Source organism: Trichomycterus rosablanca, chromosome 15 (assembly GCF_030014385.1).
Source record: "Trichomycterus rosablanca isolate fTriRos1 chromosome 15, fTriRos1.hap1, whole genome shotgun sequence".
NCBI classification, from domain to species: domain Eukaryota; kingdom Metazoa; phylum Chordata; class Actinopteri; order Siluriformes; family Trichomycteridae; genus Trichomycterus; species Trichomycterus rosablanca.
The window spans coordinates 17,305,969-17,324,866 of NC_086002.1; the positions used below are offsets into that span (position 1 = coordinate 17,305,969).

General features: G+C 40.5%; 1 non-coding gene across 1 annotated transcript; it reads left to right on the forward strand.

The window, feature by feature from the left end:
• Nucleotides 1-13,464: 13,464 nt before the first annotated feature.
• Nucleotides 13,465-13,628, forward strand: LOC134329705 (U1 spliceosomal RNA). Its single transcript, XR_010014929.1, has one exon. It is a non-coding gene; the product is annotated as a U1 spliceosomal RNA (small nuclear RNA).
• The last annotated feature ends 5,270 nt before the right edge of the window (nucleotides 13,629-18,898 follow it).

An 18,898-nucleotide genomic window follows, 5' to 3' on the forward strand; every position in this document is an offset into this window, starting at 1 on the left:
CTTAGTAACCTCAGACTGCCGTAAACGAACATCATTAGTGCCGACGTGGATAACAATCTTCGAAAATCTACGATTAGCATTAGCCAGCACTTTCAGGTTTGCTCTGATGTCAGGCGCCCTGGCCCCCGGAATACAAGTGACTATGGTTGCTGGTGTCTCTATGGGGGTTGCAATACGCACGTGTCGGAGCTGAGAATCTCCTATAACCAGAGCACTTACATTAACAGGCTGCTCAGCGGGTGGCTCACTGAGTGGGGAAAACCTGTTGGACACGTGCAACTGAGATGGTCGGTGCTTTTCCCTACGACTATGTCGCCGAGACGTCACCCAGTCGCCCCGCTGTGAGGGCTCTAATGCCGGAGTCTGGGGTTCTGTACCTGAACTGCTGGCATTCGGGACTGCTACAGCTGAAACTAAGCCCTCACTAGTAGTAGTCTGTTCTAACGCCCGAATGCGCCCTTCTAACACTGAGATCTTCTCCGTTAGACTAACCACTAATCTACACTTATCACATGTAAAGTTATCACTAAACACGGAGAAGGAATAACTGAACATATTACACTCGGAACATGGATACAAAGCTCCTGCTGGGGCCATAGTAACAAAGTAATATACTTAGCTTTACAAGATGAGTTGGAGATGATGTTTATGTTGGATTCACCGGCGCTTCTGCTGGTAGTCACAGAAGAACGGCTTTAATTCCGGATGAAACAGGCGATGATGAGCTGGAATACAAAAACCACCAACCAAAGCAACACAAATGCGCTTCGTTCGGACAAAAGCGGCTGTAATTCTAAAGGAAAACGGTGTTATGCGCTGGTGTACTAAACAAATAAACGCGCTTCCTACGAACAGAAACGGTTATAACTCCCCACAAAACAGAGGTGTTTTAAGAGCTGAAATACAGAACACAACCAAACACAAACGCGCTTCGTGCGGACCGAAAACGGTTTTAATTCTGGATAATTATGATGTTTATGCGCTGAAGTACAAAAACAAACAAAACCGGCTTCGTTCGGATGCCGGTAGCAGAAGTTTCCTAGTTTCCAACACAGCACGAATTTACGTTAGTAAACACAAGCGCTTTTTTACGATAAACAAAATAAAACTAAATCAACAACACACGGAAGATTAACGTATAAATTATATGTTTAAAACATACGTATATAAAAAGTTATTTAGCTAAAGGCTACAAACAAACAACTAGGCTAGCGTCTCAGCGTGCGTACCACCGGAAGTGACGCTATCTCAAAAGTACTGTTTGTTTTACACTTTGGTTACATTCATGACAGGAACGGTAGTTACTCATAACACAAGATTCATCAGTTCTCAAGGTTATATCAAACACAGTCATGAACAATTTAGTGTCTCCAATTCACCTCACTTGCATGTCTTTGGACTGTGGGAGGGAGCCGGAGCACCCGGATGAAACCTACGCGGACATGGGGAGAACATGCAAACAACACAGAAATGACCCAGACCGCCCCACCTGGGGATCGAACCCAGAACCTTCTTGCTGGATCTTGTGACCTTGGCTGATGATCTACACCGGCTGTTAGATGCTGCAGAGTAGTGTTCATAGTTTTTACTCATGTATGAGAGGTGAATAAGCAAATGTGGCTCAGTGATGGTAGTGGACACTTGAATATCTACAAAAAATACAAGGGACAATCTTTGGGTTATAAAATTATATACGATCAGCCATAACATTAAAACCACCTCTTTGTATGTACACTCTTTTTCTATCAGCTCCACTAACCATATAGTTTACTAACCATTTACTGACTTTCCCTATGGGATTAATAAAGTTATCTATCTATACGTGCACTTTGTAGCTCTACAGTTCCACTGTCGTCCATCAGTTACTCTGCATACTTTGTTAGCCCCCTTTTACCTTATTCTTCAATAGTCAGGACCTCCACATGACCACCTCAGAGCAGGTATTATTTAGGTGGTGGATCATTCTCAGCACTGCAGTGACACTGACGTGGTTGGTGGTGTGTTACTGTGTGTTACTGTGTGTTGTGCTTATATGACTGGATCAGACACAGCATCGCTGCTGGAGTTCAAATACCGTGTCCACTCACTGTCCACTCTTAAATTATACACACCTGCTTTGTTGGTCCACCTTGTGGATGTAGTTAGAGATGGTAGGTCGTCTGTTGCTTATTATTGTATTACTATTATTGTTGTTGTTGTTCTTGTTGCTTATTGTAGCTTTTAAGTTTACGTTATCCACAGTATTCAATGAACTTTAATTATTTAGCAGCTGTTGTCTAATGCTAGAAACTGTTAGCCTTTTAGCTAACGTTACCTGAAGTTTTTCAGTTCAGACTACCAGTTAACCTGAAACTCACTAGATAACATTACCATAAACAGTTTCCATTTCCAAATTGTTCTCTATCTTAATCCAAAACTCATTAATATACTTTCTGCTTACATTTTACTAAGTAAAAAGTTGTTAAGATTAAACGTTTACTTACCTCACACGAACGAACGATTCCTCTTCTTCAACGGCTCGCGTCGCACTGTTGCTATGGTGACGCTCGTTCTGCCGCCGCTGAATCAGAGACTGGACGCTGGGCCACAGCCGGACAACCAGCGTCGGCGCGCACGCGTTTCTACGAGCACCAGCCAAACCCAGCTGTGGTAACAACTGGGCCGGATCTGGCTACATTGATTCTGGCCGATTCTGACACTCGGCCGACTGTGCCGATAGAAAAGTGGGAACTGGGCCAGATGATTGTGCTAGCTGGGTTAACTTAGAAACCTTCCGGGAACGTTACTGGAACGATACTTTATACACATAAGAAATAAAACCTTATACAAGCTTTACCTAACGTTCTCTGTTAGTTCTCATAAAACCATGAGAGAACGTTAGGTTTCATAGTTTTATAGTTGGTACTTGTAAGTAAAGGTTGATCTACATGGACCGTCCCAAGCAAAAGGCTGTTTTTTTGGTAAGTTCCTACCAAAAAACGTTAAAGATCATAAGAAAACCTTCCGGGAACGTTACTGGAACGTTACTTTAAACACATAAGAAAGAAAACCTTAAGGCAACTTTTAGATAACGTTCTCTGTTAGTTTTCATAAAGGTTTCATAGTTCCCGGAACGTTCCGGGAACAGCGCTAATTTTTTTGACGAAAATAGAACGTTCCCATAACGTTATGGGATGGTTCCCTAAAAATAACCATAGGGGAACCAAAATCTAACGTTACGGGAACATTCTGTGTTAGCTGGGTGATTATAATGTCTGTTGTTTATAGATATATTATCTGTATTATCTATTATTATTATCTATTACTATTATTATTATTATTATTATTATTATTATTATTATTATTATTATTATTATTAAAGCAGTACATGAGAGGGGTACGGTGGCCGAGAAGTGCAAAACAAATTTACATTTCAGAAAACAAAATTACAAAAAAACTAAAACAAATTTACAACAAAAGCAAAAACAAATTTACAAGTGCTCGGGTACCCAGTGTTTGTAAATTTGTTTTGGCATATGTAAAAGTGTTTCAGCACTTGTAAATTTATTTTCGGCATATGTAATTTTGTTTTCTAAAATGTATATTTGTTTTGCACTTCCCGGCCGCACATTTCTGACGGAAAAGGCAGGGACAATAACACCGGAAGTGCGTGTTGCTTACCTGCTGTCAATCAAACTGTTTCTCAGCGATAAAGTGAACGGAGTTTGTGATGGTGACGATAAACAAGGTTTTGTCTAGTTTGTGGAAATCATTTTATCCAGTTGACCCGCTATTGTTTTTCTTGTGGAAAGTTTTGTGCAGATGTTTAGACGTGGCGTGTGCATCTCTATTTACCGTCCGCTCTTCTAAACATCTAAGGAATTCCCACAAGAACAACAAAAGCGAAATAATGAAAATAATTAACACAAAATGGACAAAACATTGTTTATTAGGGACGGAACATTTGATACCGAGGCTTTAAAGCTTGTTTCACTTTTGTAACACTGGACTCAGTGTATCGGAGCTCGTATTAAAGCAGCATGTGCGGGACTGATGAAGCTTTGTGCTGAGTTTTATCTCACTCACTATATAAGAGACAATCAAACCAGGGTTACCCACCGTCCTGTAACATACACAATCCTTCTTTATTTGGAGACTAAACGCCGCGTTCTGTATTGAACTGATACAGGACGCTTTGTTCCGTATTTTTATCAATGGGAGACAGTGTGATGTGTATAAAACAGAAGGAAACTGCTGCTTAATTCATTATATTAAGTAGTGTTCACTTTTATTCTTAGTAACGTGACATAACCTGTTTAATAAACCGCTGTATGTGTAGCACAGTGGGCGGAGTGCGTTGTTTTGCCTAAAATATGGTTCTGACTTATTATAAAGAATGAAAATAATAAATTTTAAACACCATAAATAAAACCTTTGTTCTCATGACTGTGTAAGGTCCCCCCCTGCTGCTATAACCAGCGCACACACACCGTTACTAAGAATAAAAGTGAACACTACTTAATATAATTCCCTCAGTCTCCCATTGATAAAAATACGGAACAAAGCGTCCTGTATCAGTTCAATACTGAACGCGGCGTTTGGTCTCCAGATAAAGAAGGATTGTGTATGTTACAGGACGGTGGGTAACCCTGGTTTGATTGTCTCTTATATAGTGAGTGAGATAAAACTCAGCACAAAGCTTCATCAGTCCCGCACATGCTGCTTTAATACGAGCTCCGATACACTGAGTCCAGTGTTACAAAAGTGAAACAAGCTTTAAAGCCTCGGTATCAAATGTTCCGTCCCTAATAAACAATGTTTTGTCCATTTTGTGTTAATTATTTTCATTATTTCGCTTTTGTTGTTCTTGTGGGAATTCCTTAGATGTTTAGAAGAGCGGACGGTAAATAGAGATGCACACGCCACGTCTAAACATCTGCACAAAACTTTCCACAAGAAAAACAATAGCGGGTCAACTGGATAAAATGATTTCCACAAACTAGACAAAACCTTGTTTATCGTCACCATCACAAACTCCGTTCACTTTATCGCTGAGAAACAGTTTGATTGACAGCAGGTAAGCAACACGCACTTCCGGTGTTATTGTCCCTGCCTTTTCCGTCAGAAATGTGCGGCCGGGAAGTGCAAAACAAATATACATTTTAGAAAACAAAATTACATATGCCGAAAATAAATTTACAAGTGCTGAAACACTTTTACATATGCCAAAACAAATTTACAAACACTGGGTACCCGAGCACTTGTAAATTTGTTTTTGCTTTTGTTGTAAATTTGTTTTAGTTTTTTTGTAATTTTGTTTTCTGAAATGTAAATTTGTTTTGCACTTCTCGGCCACCGTAGAGGGGAGTGCACACACACACACTCTCACACACACACACACACATGTTCAATTACATTCAGACGCTGTATTTTAGCTATACTGTACACATAAGTCTGCAATACAGCGTCTGAACGCCATTTCAGCATCCAGGCCTGATATTTAGGAGATGTATTACAGATGAATAAGCGCTCTATTAAATGGTCTCGGATACCTCTCATAAGCGTCTCTGAGACGCAGGCATGATGATGACGTAGTAAGATTGATCTGGAACGCAGCAGCTAAAGATCTTCCACGATCCACCAGCGACGTATCAGAGACGTATTGCAGATGAGCAAACGCTCTATTAAATACGTATTCCAGACCAACTGGGTTACATCCAACAGACGTCTCTGAGATGTATGTGCTATCAGGGATGTGAGTGATTTATGATCGGATGTTGGATGGAAGGAGGCTGCAGCTTTCAGAGGAGAATAAAAAGGTAAAAATATTCAGAACATTTATATAAATTGCTGATTAATATCGAACATTTACTTTATTTCTTTATTAATCTTTATTTTGTGTGAAAAGTTCGACCACACTACCGTTAGAAAGATAAACGTGAAAGTGAAAGTAAAACTCAGAATCACTGCTGCTTATTTTTACTCAAATAAAAAAACGTTTGGCTTTAATCTGCTGCTGTGATTAAATATTTCTGAATTGATTGTATTTTTATTATAGAATGATTTTAAAACCAAAAACGGTTACTGTCGGTAGGGGACACACTATCTGCACTTTAAAAAAGCTCAGTCACGGTAGCTACACTTAATGTTTTACTGCGCGTCTAAACCGTGTTATACGGTAATACAGCTGTGAAGCGTTGAAGAGGGTAAATCATCTCTTTACAGCTTAATATACAGTACATTACTACCGAGTTCTGATGCACATAAAGTGTAGCAGAAACTAAAGTGTTACAACCTATATATAGAGCAATCCAAAAAGTTAGAAATTCAGACCTGTTATAAAAAAAATAAAGTGTGTATTCCTTTGTGTAAAGACTGTTATTTGAAGATAAATACAATAATCAAATCAAATTGTTATCAAATGCCACCACGCGATATAACCACGCGATTACATTTTTTAATGGAGATTAATCGTGATAAAAGAACCAAGTTAATCGCGCGCAAAAATAACAAAGCACAATTTGAATAGTTATACACTTTTTATTGCAAGAACATGTTTACCAATAAAAAAATTATAGAATTATGATAAAATTTTTTTAGAAAGCCAGCCAGTGTTTATATAGAGTTGTTAAAAGCTTAATGCTAAAATGAGTCTGTTCACATTATCTGGTAAAAGTGAGGATCTTTACCTGTTCGTGACCCTGCCACTGATAACAGGCGCTCATAATATGAACCATTTCTAGATGTAACACCAGTGGTGTAACTAGGAGCTCATGGGCCCCAGTGCAAAAACATGAATTAAAAGTACTCACTCAGTCTAAATTCCTGCCTCTGGTATTTAAATTCACAGTTTTAGTTATTTTAATTTTACTTAACGAAAATAATTTAATATAATAATGACGACCTGGCGGGTGCAGCCAACCCTGTAGTTACATCATTAACTATGTTAAAGCGTTTATACAGTCCATTGCGATCCATTTAACAGCAGTGTTTGTAATGTTCACACGACGTGTACAGTCCATGGACTCCATCCAAATTAATCTGAAATAAAGTAACGTGTATCCGTGTGCTCAGACGCCTGAGACAAATCCGTGCTCTGACCAAAGATTATATTAAAGCGTCAATTACTAACTGTAATTTTGTCTAGTGATGATTTCTCACGCTTTTTGAGAACAAAAATCATTATTTAAAATATTCTATATTTCTCAATATGAAGCAGCAGCAGCTCGAGTCATTTGTAACTGGAGACAGAGCCATGTTACCGCTACACGATTTAACACAATGTTACTGTGCAGGCACGTGCACAGACATTTTAGGGGGCAGGTGCTCAAGCCAAAAAAAGGGCACCCATCGCCAAAAGTATTAATAAAAAAAAAAAGTAAAAAAAAAAACACAGTAGGATGTTTAACTTATATATTTATTTTTGTTAACACAATCAATACACATCTAATCAAATAACTCAAATTATCAAATTGCATAAATAAATGAGAAACAGGCAAAAACAAGGCCATATTGTGCACGCTTTTTAATATCCAAACAACTGATACTGGTACATCTCCCTCATTTGCTTTACTGGTAGATGGCCTAATCCAGGATAAAAGAGAGCTGCTACCCTGAGCTGCTTGCTGTAGTTCCTTTTCTTTCTGCTTTTGTAACCTTTCTTTTCTTGGCATTATGCTGCAAAATTAGTAAATGAGATAAATCAATGTTGTGCATAATAATCAAGAGTGACTTACTGAATCTCCATAAAGGGGAGAACACAGTATACATCATTTTACTGTTAGAGTTGAAGCATTACATGTAGAGGAATGAATTGGAGGCTTTACTTTGCTCACGTTAACTTTTATTAATCAACTTCAGTCATGCAACAGCATACACACACAGCCTCGGTAAGGGAGTTGTGTTTTCGATCTCCCCCCTCCCAGCCCTCGGCTTTCTACTGCCGTATATAACATAGTACAAGCGCAAACACATTTTTACTACCGTATATATGACATCACTCCTGGTCGCAGTGCATGTAAGGGCTTTGGCTCTATGACGGCGGTTGAAGTAGTAAGCCTGTTTAGCCTTCTCCTTACTGTCCTTTACCTTCACTGCAGTTCTATTTGGCCATTTTGGTAGAAGATTCTTCTCCAAAGTAGGTAGTGTAGTTCTGATTTTCCTCCCCATCAGCAATTTAGCTGGGCTGAAACCAGTGGAGGAACATGGAGTGGACCTATAGCTCATCAGAGCCATCACAGGATCATTTTGTCTGAGAATTTTCTTTGCCTTTTGTACAGCTTTCTCAGCATGTCCATTACCTTGTGGATGGTGGGGACTCGAAGTACAGTGCTTAAAGTCGAGCTGTCTAGCAAAGTTCTGAAATTCAGCACATGAGAACTGTGGTCCATTATTGCTCACTACCTCATCTGGGATACCAAATCTAGCAAGAACTGTGTTCAGTTTATTTATCACTTGTGCACTTGTTGTTGTTGGCAAGTGTAGAATTTCAATAAATCTAGAGTAATAGTTTGAAATTACCAGGTACTGATGGTATTTGTACTCACACAAGTCCATTGCAATTCTCTTCCAGGGTCGTTCAGGAAGTGTAGTAGAGATGAGAGGTTCCTTTTGTTGTGTTCTTTTCAGTTCACGGCACACCTGGCATGATGTCACAAGCTTGCTTATTTCCTTCATAATCTTGGGCCACCACACAGATGAATTTGCTCTCTCTCGACATGTCACTAGTCCCTGGTGCCCTTCATGGATTTTCTGGAGAATTTCGCTCCTCATCAGCCGTGGCACAACAATCCTGCTCCCTGAGGACAGGCCATCGTAAACTGACAGCTCAGATTTCACTTGGATGTACTCTCTTGCACTCTCAGGTACACTGCTTAAGTGCTCAGGCCATCCAGTTCTTATGAGTTTCATGACAGACAGCAATTCAGCATCGATGGATGTAGCTGCTCTAATTTCCTCCAGTTTGCTTGGAGAAGCAGGGATACCCCCTATTATACTATCCACGTAACAAGCTACCTCACTGTGCATTTTGGATTCTACCCCCATGGCAGCCAGCGGACTGCGTGACAAGGCGTCAGCGATGACCAGAGTTTTTCCTGGAGCGTATTCTGCGATGTGGTTAAATCTCATAAGCCTCATGAGAAGACGCTAACAACGTAAGGGTACATTGTCCAGGCTGCGGTTGTTGATAAGGGGTACTAATGGCTTGTGGTCTGTCACAAGTTTAAACTTCTCCAGTCCATTGAGTTATCTGTCAAACCTCTCACATGCCTACACGCCAGCCAAACTCTCCTTCTCTATTTGAGCATAGCGCGTTTCTGCTTCAGTTAGGCGTCTGGAGCAAAATGCCACAGGTTTCCACCGCTCTCCATGGAGCTGAAGGAGAACTCCTCCCAGTCCATAACTACTTGCATCTGCTGACACAGCAGTGGGCTTGTTTACATCATAGTAGGCAAGTACTGGTGCAGTCGTCAGCAGTTCTTTTATGTTTTCAAAAGCTGTTTGTTGTGCATGATCCCATGTCCATGTGTTCTTGTTTCTTTTTAGAAGCTCATATAGTGGTTGTCCTACGGTTGAGAGGTTGGGAATGTATCTTCCTAGATAATTCACCATTCCCAGTATTCTTTTCAACTCCTGCACGTCTGCAGGTGGCGGTAGCTGCCGAATGGCTTCCACCTTGTCGGGGTCTGGGCGGATACCGGACCGGTCAATTAGATGTCCGAGGAACCGTAGCTGGTTCTGCCTGATAGAGCACTTCTCACGGTTGAGTTTCATGCCAGCTGTCTCAATGCGCTGCATCACCATCTCCAGGCGACGATCGTGCTCTTCTGTTGTAGTTCCATAAACTAGAATGTCGTCCATGAAGACTTCAATGCCCTCCAGCCCCTGCAGTGTCTCTTTCATACTTCTTTGGAAGATCTCTGGAGCGCTGGTAATCCCGAATGGGAGACGCTTGAAATTGAATCTTCCGAATGGTGTTATGAAAATGGTTAGTTTACAGCTGTCTGGGTGCAGCGGTATCTGGAAGAATCCACTGGCAGCATCAAGTGAGGAGAATACAGTGGCTCCACTTAGTTTTGCTGTAATCTCTTCTGTAGTAGGCAGTATATACTGTTCTCTTTTTACAGCCTCATTCAGTTTCTTGAGATCAACACAAATACGGACTTTACCTGTGCTCTTCTTCAAGACTGGCACTATAGGTGCACACCAGTCAGTGGGCTGTGTCACTCTCGCAATAATGCCATTTCTCTCCATCCTCTGGAGCTCCTCTTTGACCTTTTGTAACATGGGGAAAGGTACACGCCGTGCTGCATGTACTGCATATGGCTGAGCATTGTCTTTCAGCTGTATTTTTACAGGTTTAGTCTTTAATGTCCCATGCTCACCGAAAGCTTGTGAATGTCCTCTGTTGCACACTAATTGATTCACTCTTTTTACCAGATTAATTTTCACTGACAGTGGTCTGCTAAGCAGGTTGCTTACAGTGTGCCCGCGGATGACATATGCTGTGATTGGGTGTGTTTCTCCTTTATAGGTCACAGTGCTCTGAACTCGCCCTATGCACTGCAGCTCACCACCTGGACTATCCAATGGAATATTTGCAGGCTCTAGTGGTCTTCTGGGGATGAGCGAGTAGTAGGTCTCCTCGCTAATGATGCTCACATCAGCGCCAGTGTCGATTTTAAATTCTACCGGTGTGGAGCCCACCAGCAGCTTGACAGCCCATTGGAAGATGAACCCTCTGCCTTACTCACGGCCCCAAGAAAATATGACTGCGCTTCTAGTTCAGTCACCTCTCTCACAGCTTTCCTGTTTCGACACACTCTACTCCAATGTCCGATTTTACTGCATGCATTGCATTTGGATTTTCTCGCTGGGCAGTTTTCATCTTTACTGTGCCTTCTTTTGCCACATTTCCCACACTGTCCATCATTTCCACTTTTTGGCTTACCTTGGTGCTTGGTGTATTTGCTGCTCTTGTGTGTGACCTCGTGTATTACTCCTGTTGCTTCTCCCTGCATGCTGACTTGTGAAGTAACCTCCTCCGACTGCCTGACTGTCTCGATGGTCAGTGCTAGTGTCAGGTCCTTCATTAGCTGCAGTCTCCGTGAGACATCTTTATCGAGTATTCCCACCACAATTCGGTCGCGAATATTCTCGTCTCTACTAGCGCCAAAGTCGCAATGTTCAGACAGTTCATACAGAGCTCTTATAAAAGTTTCGGCTTTCTCACCGGGTCTTTGCACTCGCTGATGGAGCAACAGCATACACACACACACACAGTCTCGGTAACTGCCGTAAAAAACATAGTACAAGCGCAAACACATTTTTACTACCGTATATGACAATAATTAAATACATATTTTACTTACAGATGAGGCTCTACAGTACAAACACAGCAGCTTCTTGTTCTTCTTATGATGGTTAATGGCGGATGGCAGAACAACTTAAGACGCACCAGCGCCACCAACTGGACTGCAGTTGAACAGCAGCTCAGCAGTAATAAACCTCCATTAGCCTTGTATCTCTCAGCTAGCTTTAGAGAGGACTACAGTCTGCAGTGTTGGGGGTAACGCGGTACAAAGTAACACATTACAGTAATGTCATTACTTTTTTCTGTAACGGCATCGTGGGGCGGCGTCGTCTGCACGCGTGGCATCGGCTGAGCTTACTCGTGTGTTTCAAAGTGATCTTGAGGTTACATTAAAAGTTGTGACTGTAAGCTCTGTTTTTGAGGGAGTGTGTTTTCTTTAGGTTAAGTGTGTTGCTTTATTTGATGTTTTTCTCTGTTATTAGTCTCGTACATTTCATTCTTTTCTTTAAAGATTTGCTTAGAGCTGGATTTCTCTTTGTTGTTGTTTTCATTGTTATTTAGAAATTTTATAAATAAATTGTGTGTTTTGGAAAGATTGTTTCCTCCTCATTATTTCATTATTGTAGTAGTATTATGTTACATCCCTATCACCCATAGATCACTATGGGATGTAACACTTATGTTAATGCTTTTTCATTGTAAATCCACTATGGGGGTTTGTGTTGTGCATTTGTGTTTGAATACACTGCTGCAGGGTTTACAGTGTTCAGTATTTGTTTTGATGTGAAACTGGTTTATGGGAACTAAGTTTATGGTAAAGTTTGTGCAAGTTCTTCAAGTTTTACAAAGCAAACTGACTAAAGCAATTTAGTACAACATTTCTGACTCTGCCTTTTTATTTACATTTATTTAATTATTATATTTGTATTAATAGATGTACACTTAACATTTCTATGATACATTTGAATGGAGTTAATTTTTATAAAGCAAGTTAACTATGGTACCATGGACTTGACTATGGTACCATGAACATAATGAAATTGCTTCAGAGTTACATAATATCTTTAAATAATGGCAATAAAAATGTAGCTGGCATTACAATTTGTGACATGATGAAACTTGACATCAATAACTTGATTTTAAAGTAATGAGAAATAATATAAATGAAAATAAAATACAATAGCCGCTCAGGTGGCGCAGCGGTAAAAGACACGTGCTGCAACCAGAGCTGGATTTCGAAGGAGCGTCGTTTCGAATCCAGCTCTGCCTTCACGGTCGAGGCTGGGCGGCTATGGACAACGATTGGCCTGTTGTCCGGGTGGGGGGCGGGACTTGAGACCGTAGGGGATGCTCTCTCAGGAACGGGGCGGTTGCGCCCTCTGCTGGCTGGTTGGTGGCGCCTGTATGGAGACGGGAGGGGGTGTGGCGGAGTGTGTGATCCTCCGTACACAGTACTCTGCCACGCTGCACTCGTCAAGTGTGGGTGATAAGACAGTCGATTGGCTGTGCACGTTTCGGAGGAGGCAGGAGGAGGAGGAGGAGGCCCCAATCAGGAGCAGGAATCCGCACTAATGAGAGGATGATAGATGGGACGAAATTGGACGTGCTAAATTTTAAAAAAATAAAATACAATGAAATAACATCTTGCATTAACATGATTAATTTAAATAGTTTAAATTTGTGAAATATTTTGGCTATATTCTGATCATGTGGGAGTGATGTACACTGAAATAATTGAAATCAAGTAAATTCAAAAGATAGTTTTTTAGTGTACAGTATAATTGATTTTTTATGAAATGTGAACAATTCTGTAATAATAATAATAATAATAATAATAATAGTAGTAAAATAAAAGGTCAAAAACAATGCAAATCAAGCAAACCTATCAGCAGAAGTTGAGTGAAGTCAGCAGATAACTCTAGTAGTGGTAAGTTAGTAACATCTGATCTGCATTACAGTTAAAACTCAGGAGCTCACATTTAAACAGCAGCTTTGTGACGTCACAGTAAGGTGTTCTATAAAGCGGGGAGTAAGAGGGGTGAAGGATCAGTTGTGTTGAGACCCCCTGCAGCGTTCACTGTGTTTTCTTTCTCTCTCTTACGAGTGGAGCTCACCGTGAGTTTGAACGGTGTGTGATTCGGTGTCTCTGTTCGGCGGTGCCTCTGGACCTCATACCTACCTGGCAGGGGCGAGACCATGATCAAGAAGGTGGTTCACCCAGGGCGAGGCTCAAAGATTGCACTCCGGTTGTGCTGACCGCTACAAATTCCCCAAATGTGGGAATCTCGACTGCATAATTTCTGATAGTGGGGGACTGCGTTCTCGCTTTCCCATGATTTCTGTGTTAGCAAAGAAAGAGTTTATGACTGCAGGATGATTGTTTGCTATTGGTTTGTTATTTTTTAGTGAAGTGCATCAAATACTTTCCAAAAAAAATTGTGTGTCTCCATTTACGTGTTTATTTTTTGCCCAACTTGATCAAAGCATAAATGAATAAACAGACTACTAGAAATGCTCCAAAAGTACTTGGACTGATTTTTTACATGAATTTCCATTCAACTTTAAGACTTTTTTGCCTTCTTCTGTAGAATTGCCACTTTGGAAATCACTTTGCACATCAGCGTTATGCATGGTGTGTTAAGAGACTCGACCAGCGGTCAACAGTAAGAAGAAAGGTTGACATATTGTGCATGGCAGCCAATTGATTCATTTCTGATGATGAGGGACCGCGTTCGCTTTCCCGTGATTTCTGTGGTAGCAAAGACAGAGTTTATGACTGCAGGATGATTGCTATAGGTTTGTTATTTTCTAGTGAAGTGTATCAATGCTTTCCAAAGAAAATCATGTGTCTCTGAGGGACCGCGTTCGCTTTCCCGTGATTTCTGTGGTAGCAAAGAAAGATCTTGTAGATTTAAGCCGACCGTATTCATTTAGTTTCTTGTTCTGAATGATTTTCAAAGTTTTTCTTTTGTGTGCAGCTCCGAACGATAGGACGGATTCGTGTTTTTTTTGCGTTGGAAAAAAAGTGGTTGTCCAGAGCTTTTTCATTTTCATTCATTTTCTGCATTTAGCAGACGCTCTTATCCAGAGCAACTTACAGAAGTGCTTCCATAGTAAACATTTCATTTCTCAAGTTTTAGTAAACAACAGTCAAAGAACACAAATCTGCTGAAACCTGTTAAAACCAAAGTGTTTTTGGATAGGCAGCGTTTACATAAAAAGCTTGTTGATACAAAAGTTAAAGAGACCGGTGTTTTAGATCAGCTTCAGCACTGGGCAGATAATTAGCCGTTTGCACTATTTCTTAGGCTAATTTGACAGTTTCATGATTGAGCTATGCCAAACCTGTAAAGGGCATGTCTGGCATGGGAGCGACGGCAACAGGCAACAAGTCTCAAAAAGTGTGGGAAAGCACACCGCCAACCACACAGAGATGGTTCACCTAAGCTACAAAGTTTTATTTCATTTTAGTATTTTATTGTTTTATCCGACAACGCCACCTAGGGAATCTCACCCCAGGAATATACTACCAGTAAAACTACCAGCACACATGTACGTTTGAAATTTTAAAAGAGACGGAAAATCTGGTTCAATTGAGCTTTACTAAATGTTTTCTTTCACAACGACAATACACATCAATAATAAAATACAATACAGTTTAAAATCTTCAAATATTATTATAACAAGGCCTAAGCATACAGATCTACAAATGAAAACAAAAAAAAACAATTATTAAATTATAATATGCAAAAACAATAACATTAAATGACGATCTGTTACAAATAGACCCAAGCAAACTTCCAGCATAGGCAAAACAGCAGCGGATTCGACCCGAAGACGCCGTCCTTGGTACCCAGAGCGCCACCTAGGCCCACCAGAAGTGGCTCCAGTATAGGACCTGATCACAATACATTATGATCAGTGATGGCATAGTTACCTTGAAAAAGTAATCTGATTACTGATTACTGATTACTCCTTTAAAAAGTAACTTAGTTACTTTATGGATTACTTGATTTTAAAAGTAACTAAGTTAGATTACAAGTTACTTTATTAGTTATATAATGCGGAATATTTCAAAGATATTCCTTTGCAATACTTTATCATTTGGCTGCCAACATGCTAGTGTGAATGCATGGAAAACAAATTTAAATTTTCTTTCAAGAATATGATACAGACTGACCAACACTATTACGCTAAATCAGCATTGAAAATTGACTTTACTTTTAATAGCCTTCTACAATGCTGGAGCTTCTTAAAACGGAAGATTTTCTTTTAAATAGAAGTGTAATTTACCTGCTATTAAATTGTTTTCCAACAAAATTCGCCCAATTTGGCGGATAATCGCCCAATCTGGCAACACTGGAATGCGCAGAGAAGCTGGCGCTTTTACTCGTAGCGCGCCACGAATACTACTAAATAGTACTACTTCTGTAATTGTGTTGGTGGTTGACATTTATGTTGAGTGTATTACTGCACTGTTTTGGTGAAGAACTACTCATCTGAGGTGCGCTGCTCCTGCGTGCAGAAATGCTTCCGCAAAAAAATTGCCGGCAAAGCGGTGGTGGGGGGGCCAGAGGCGTGGCTGGAGATTACTTTATGGTGGCCATGGCAACCACTGGCCACCCCCTGCCAAGAAGAAAGCAAAAATATCTTTTCACTAAGGAAAATGACAAAAATAGTAACGCACAGTAACTTAGATAAGTAACTTTAATCTGATTACTGGATTGGAAATGGTAACGCGTTAGATTACTCGTTACTGAAAAATGTGGTCAGATTAGAGTAACGCGTTACTAAGCAACGCGTTACAGACCATCAGTGATTGTGATAAATAACAATGAGCAATAAGTTACAATAAAATATTTTAAGCCCACAGCAAATAAATGTACGTACCTTTAGACTATAAACCGATAAATGCAAATACCATTTGCAGCAGGAACGTTCATGCCCCACCAACACCATGCAGTCACGATCTAATGAAATAAACAAACGCTCTACCCCAAATCCCAACCACACACTTTACAAATTGCATTACAGCTTGCATTGTAACCACAACAATTAAATGTAATACCTACCAGCGCCGACTTCTATACACACCCCCCAGCTAACAATTTTTGGTTCTGGGAACGGATCATTTTGGTTGCCCTTAGGTTCCCCAGGAAAGTTTTCTTTACGGAAATAGAACGTTCCCGTTTGGTTGTGCATTATAGTTCTGGGAATGTTCCCCTAACGTTCCTGTAACCTTAAAATTATTGAAACCTTCCCAGCTAGCCTTGTAATTGTGGCCCACTTCCGGCGCAGCTCCTGCCAGCCGAGCCGAGCCTGCCGCATCTGGTTCAGTGCCGGCAGCCCGGACGACTCTCCCATAACTGGGCCGGAATAGCCCCCGAAACACTACGATACTATTTATTTCCCGTTTTTTTCTCCTTTCACATCCGCATAGATAAAATAGTACATTTATACTACAGATTAACTACAGATTGTGCAGCAGAAAGTATTTTATTAAGATAATTGCAGCAAGTAGTATACTATTTATAATAATAATCAGAATATTATAAATAAGACCAATTATAAAAGTGAACCAAAATGACAGCTATATGAATATTATATATAGAAAATAACATATAATTGCATATAAGAATAATAATTATAAAAGTGAACAAATATATATATACAGTGGGGGAAATAAGTATTTGATCCCCTGCTGATTTTGAAGTTTACCCCCTTACAAAGACTTGAACAGTCTATAATTTTTATGGAAGGTTTATTTTAACAGAGAGAGACAGAATATCAACAAAAAATCCAGAAAAAAAACATTAAATAAAAGTTATAAATTAATTTGTATTTAATTAAGGGAAATAAGTATTTGATCCCCTACCAACCAGCAAGAATTCTGACCCCCACAGACCGGTTATGTGCACAAAAGGCACACAAATTAGTCCTGTCCCTGTATAAAAGACTCCTGTCACAGAATCAGTTTCTTCCGTTCAAATCTCTCGACCACCATGGGCAAGACCAAAGAGCTATCAAAGGACGTCAGGGACAAGATTGTAGACCTGCACAAGGCTGGAATGGGCTACAAGACCATCAGCAAGAAGCTTGGTGAGAAAGAGACCACTGTTGGTGCGATAATTCTAAAATGGAAGAAATACAAGATCACAGTCAATCACCCTCGCTCTGGAGCTCCATGCAAGATCTCACCTCGTGGGGTAAGAATGATTCTGAGAAAGGTGAGGTCAGCCCATAATTACACGGGAGGAGCTTGTCAATGATCTCAAGGGAGCTGGGAGCACAGTCACAGTCACAGTAACACACTTCGCCGTAATGGATTGAGGTCCTGCAGTGCCCGCAAAGTCCCTTTGCTCAAGAAGGCTCATGTACAGGCCTGTCTGAAGTTTGCCAATGAACACCTGAATGATTCAGAGAAAGCTTGGGAGAATGTGATATGGTCAGATGAGACCAAAATTGAGCTCTTTGGCATCAACTCCACTCGCCGTGTTTGGAGGCAAAGAAATGCCCGGTGGGGATGGTGTTCTTGGGGTCATTTCCAGCATTTCTCTGCTCCCAGCTCCCTTGAGATCATTGACAAGCTCCTCCCGTGTAATTCTGGACTGACCTTACCTTTCTGAGAATCATTCTTACCCCACGAGGTGAGATCTTGCATGGAGCTCCAGAGCGAGGGCGATTGACTGTGATCTTGTATTTCTTCCATTTTCGAATGATCGCGCCAACAGTGGTCTCTTTCTCACCAAGCTTCTTGCTGATGGTCTTGTAGCCCATTCCAGCCTTGTGCAGGTCTACAATCTTGTCCCTGACGTCCTTTGATAGCTCTTTGGTCTTGCCCATGGTGGTCGAGAGATTTGAACGGAAGAAACTGATTCTGTGACAGGAGTCTTTTATACAGGGACAGGACTAATTTGTGTGCCTTTTGTGCACATAACCGGTCTGTGGGGGTCAGAATTCTTGCTGGTTGGTAGGGGATCAAATACTTATTTCTCTTAATTAAATACAAATTAATTTATAACTTTTATTTAATGTTTTTTTTCTGGATTTTTTGTTGATATTCTGTCTCTCTCTGTTAAAATAAACCTTCCATAAAAAATATAGACTGTTCAAGTCTTTGTAAGGGGGTAAACTTACAAAATCAGCAGGGGATCAAATACTTATTTCCCCCACTGTATATATATATTTATATATATATATATATATATATATATATATATATATATACGTATATATATACGTATATAAAGAAGTACAGTTTGTTTGTTTATTAGGATTTTAACGTCATGTTTTACACTTTGGTTACATTCATGACAGGACAGGCAGTTACTCATTACACAAGATTCATCAGTTCACAAAGTTATATCGAACACAGTCATGGACAATTTAGTGTCTCCAATTCACCTCACTTGCATGTCTTTGGACTGTGGGAGGAAACCGGAGCACCCGGATGAAACCTACGTGGACACGGGGAGAACATGCAAACTCCACACAGAAAGGACCCAGACCGCCCCACCTGGGGATCGAACCCAGGACCTTCTTGTTGGATCTTGTGACCTTGGCTGATGATCTACGCCGGATGTTAGATGCTGCAGAGTAGTGTTC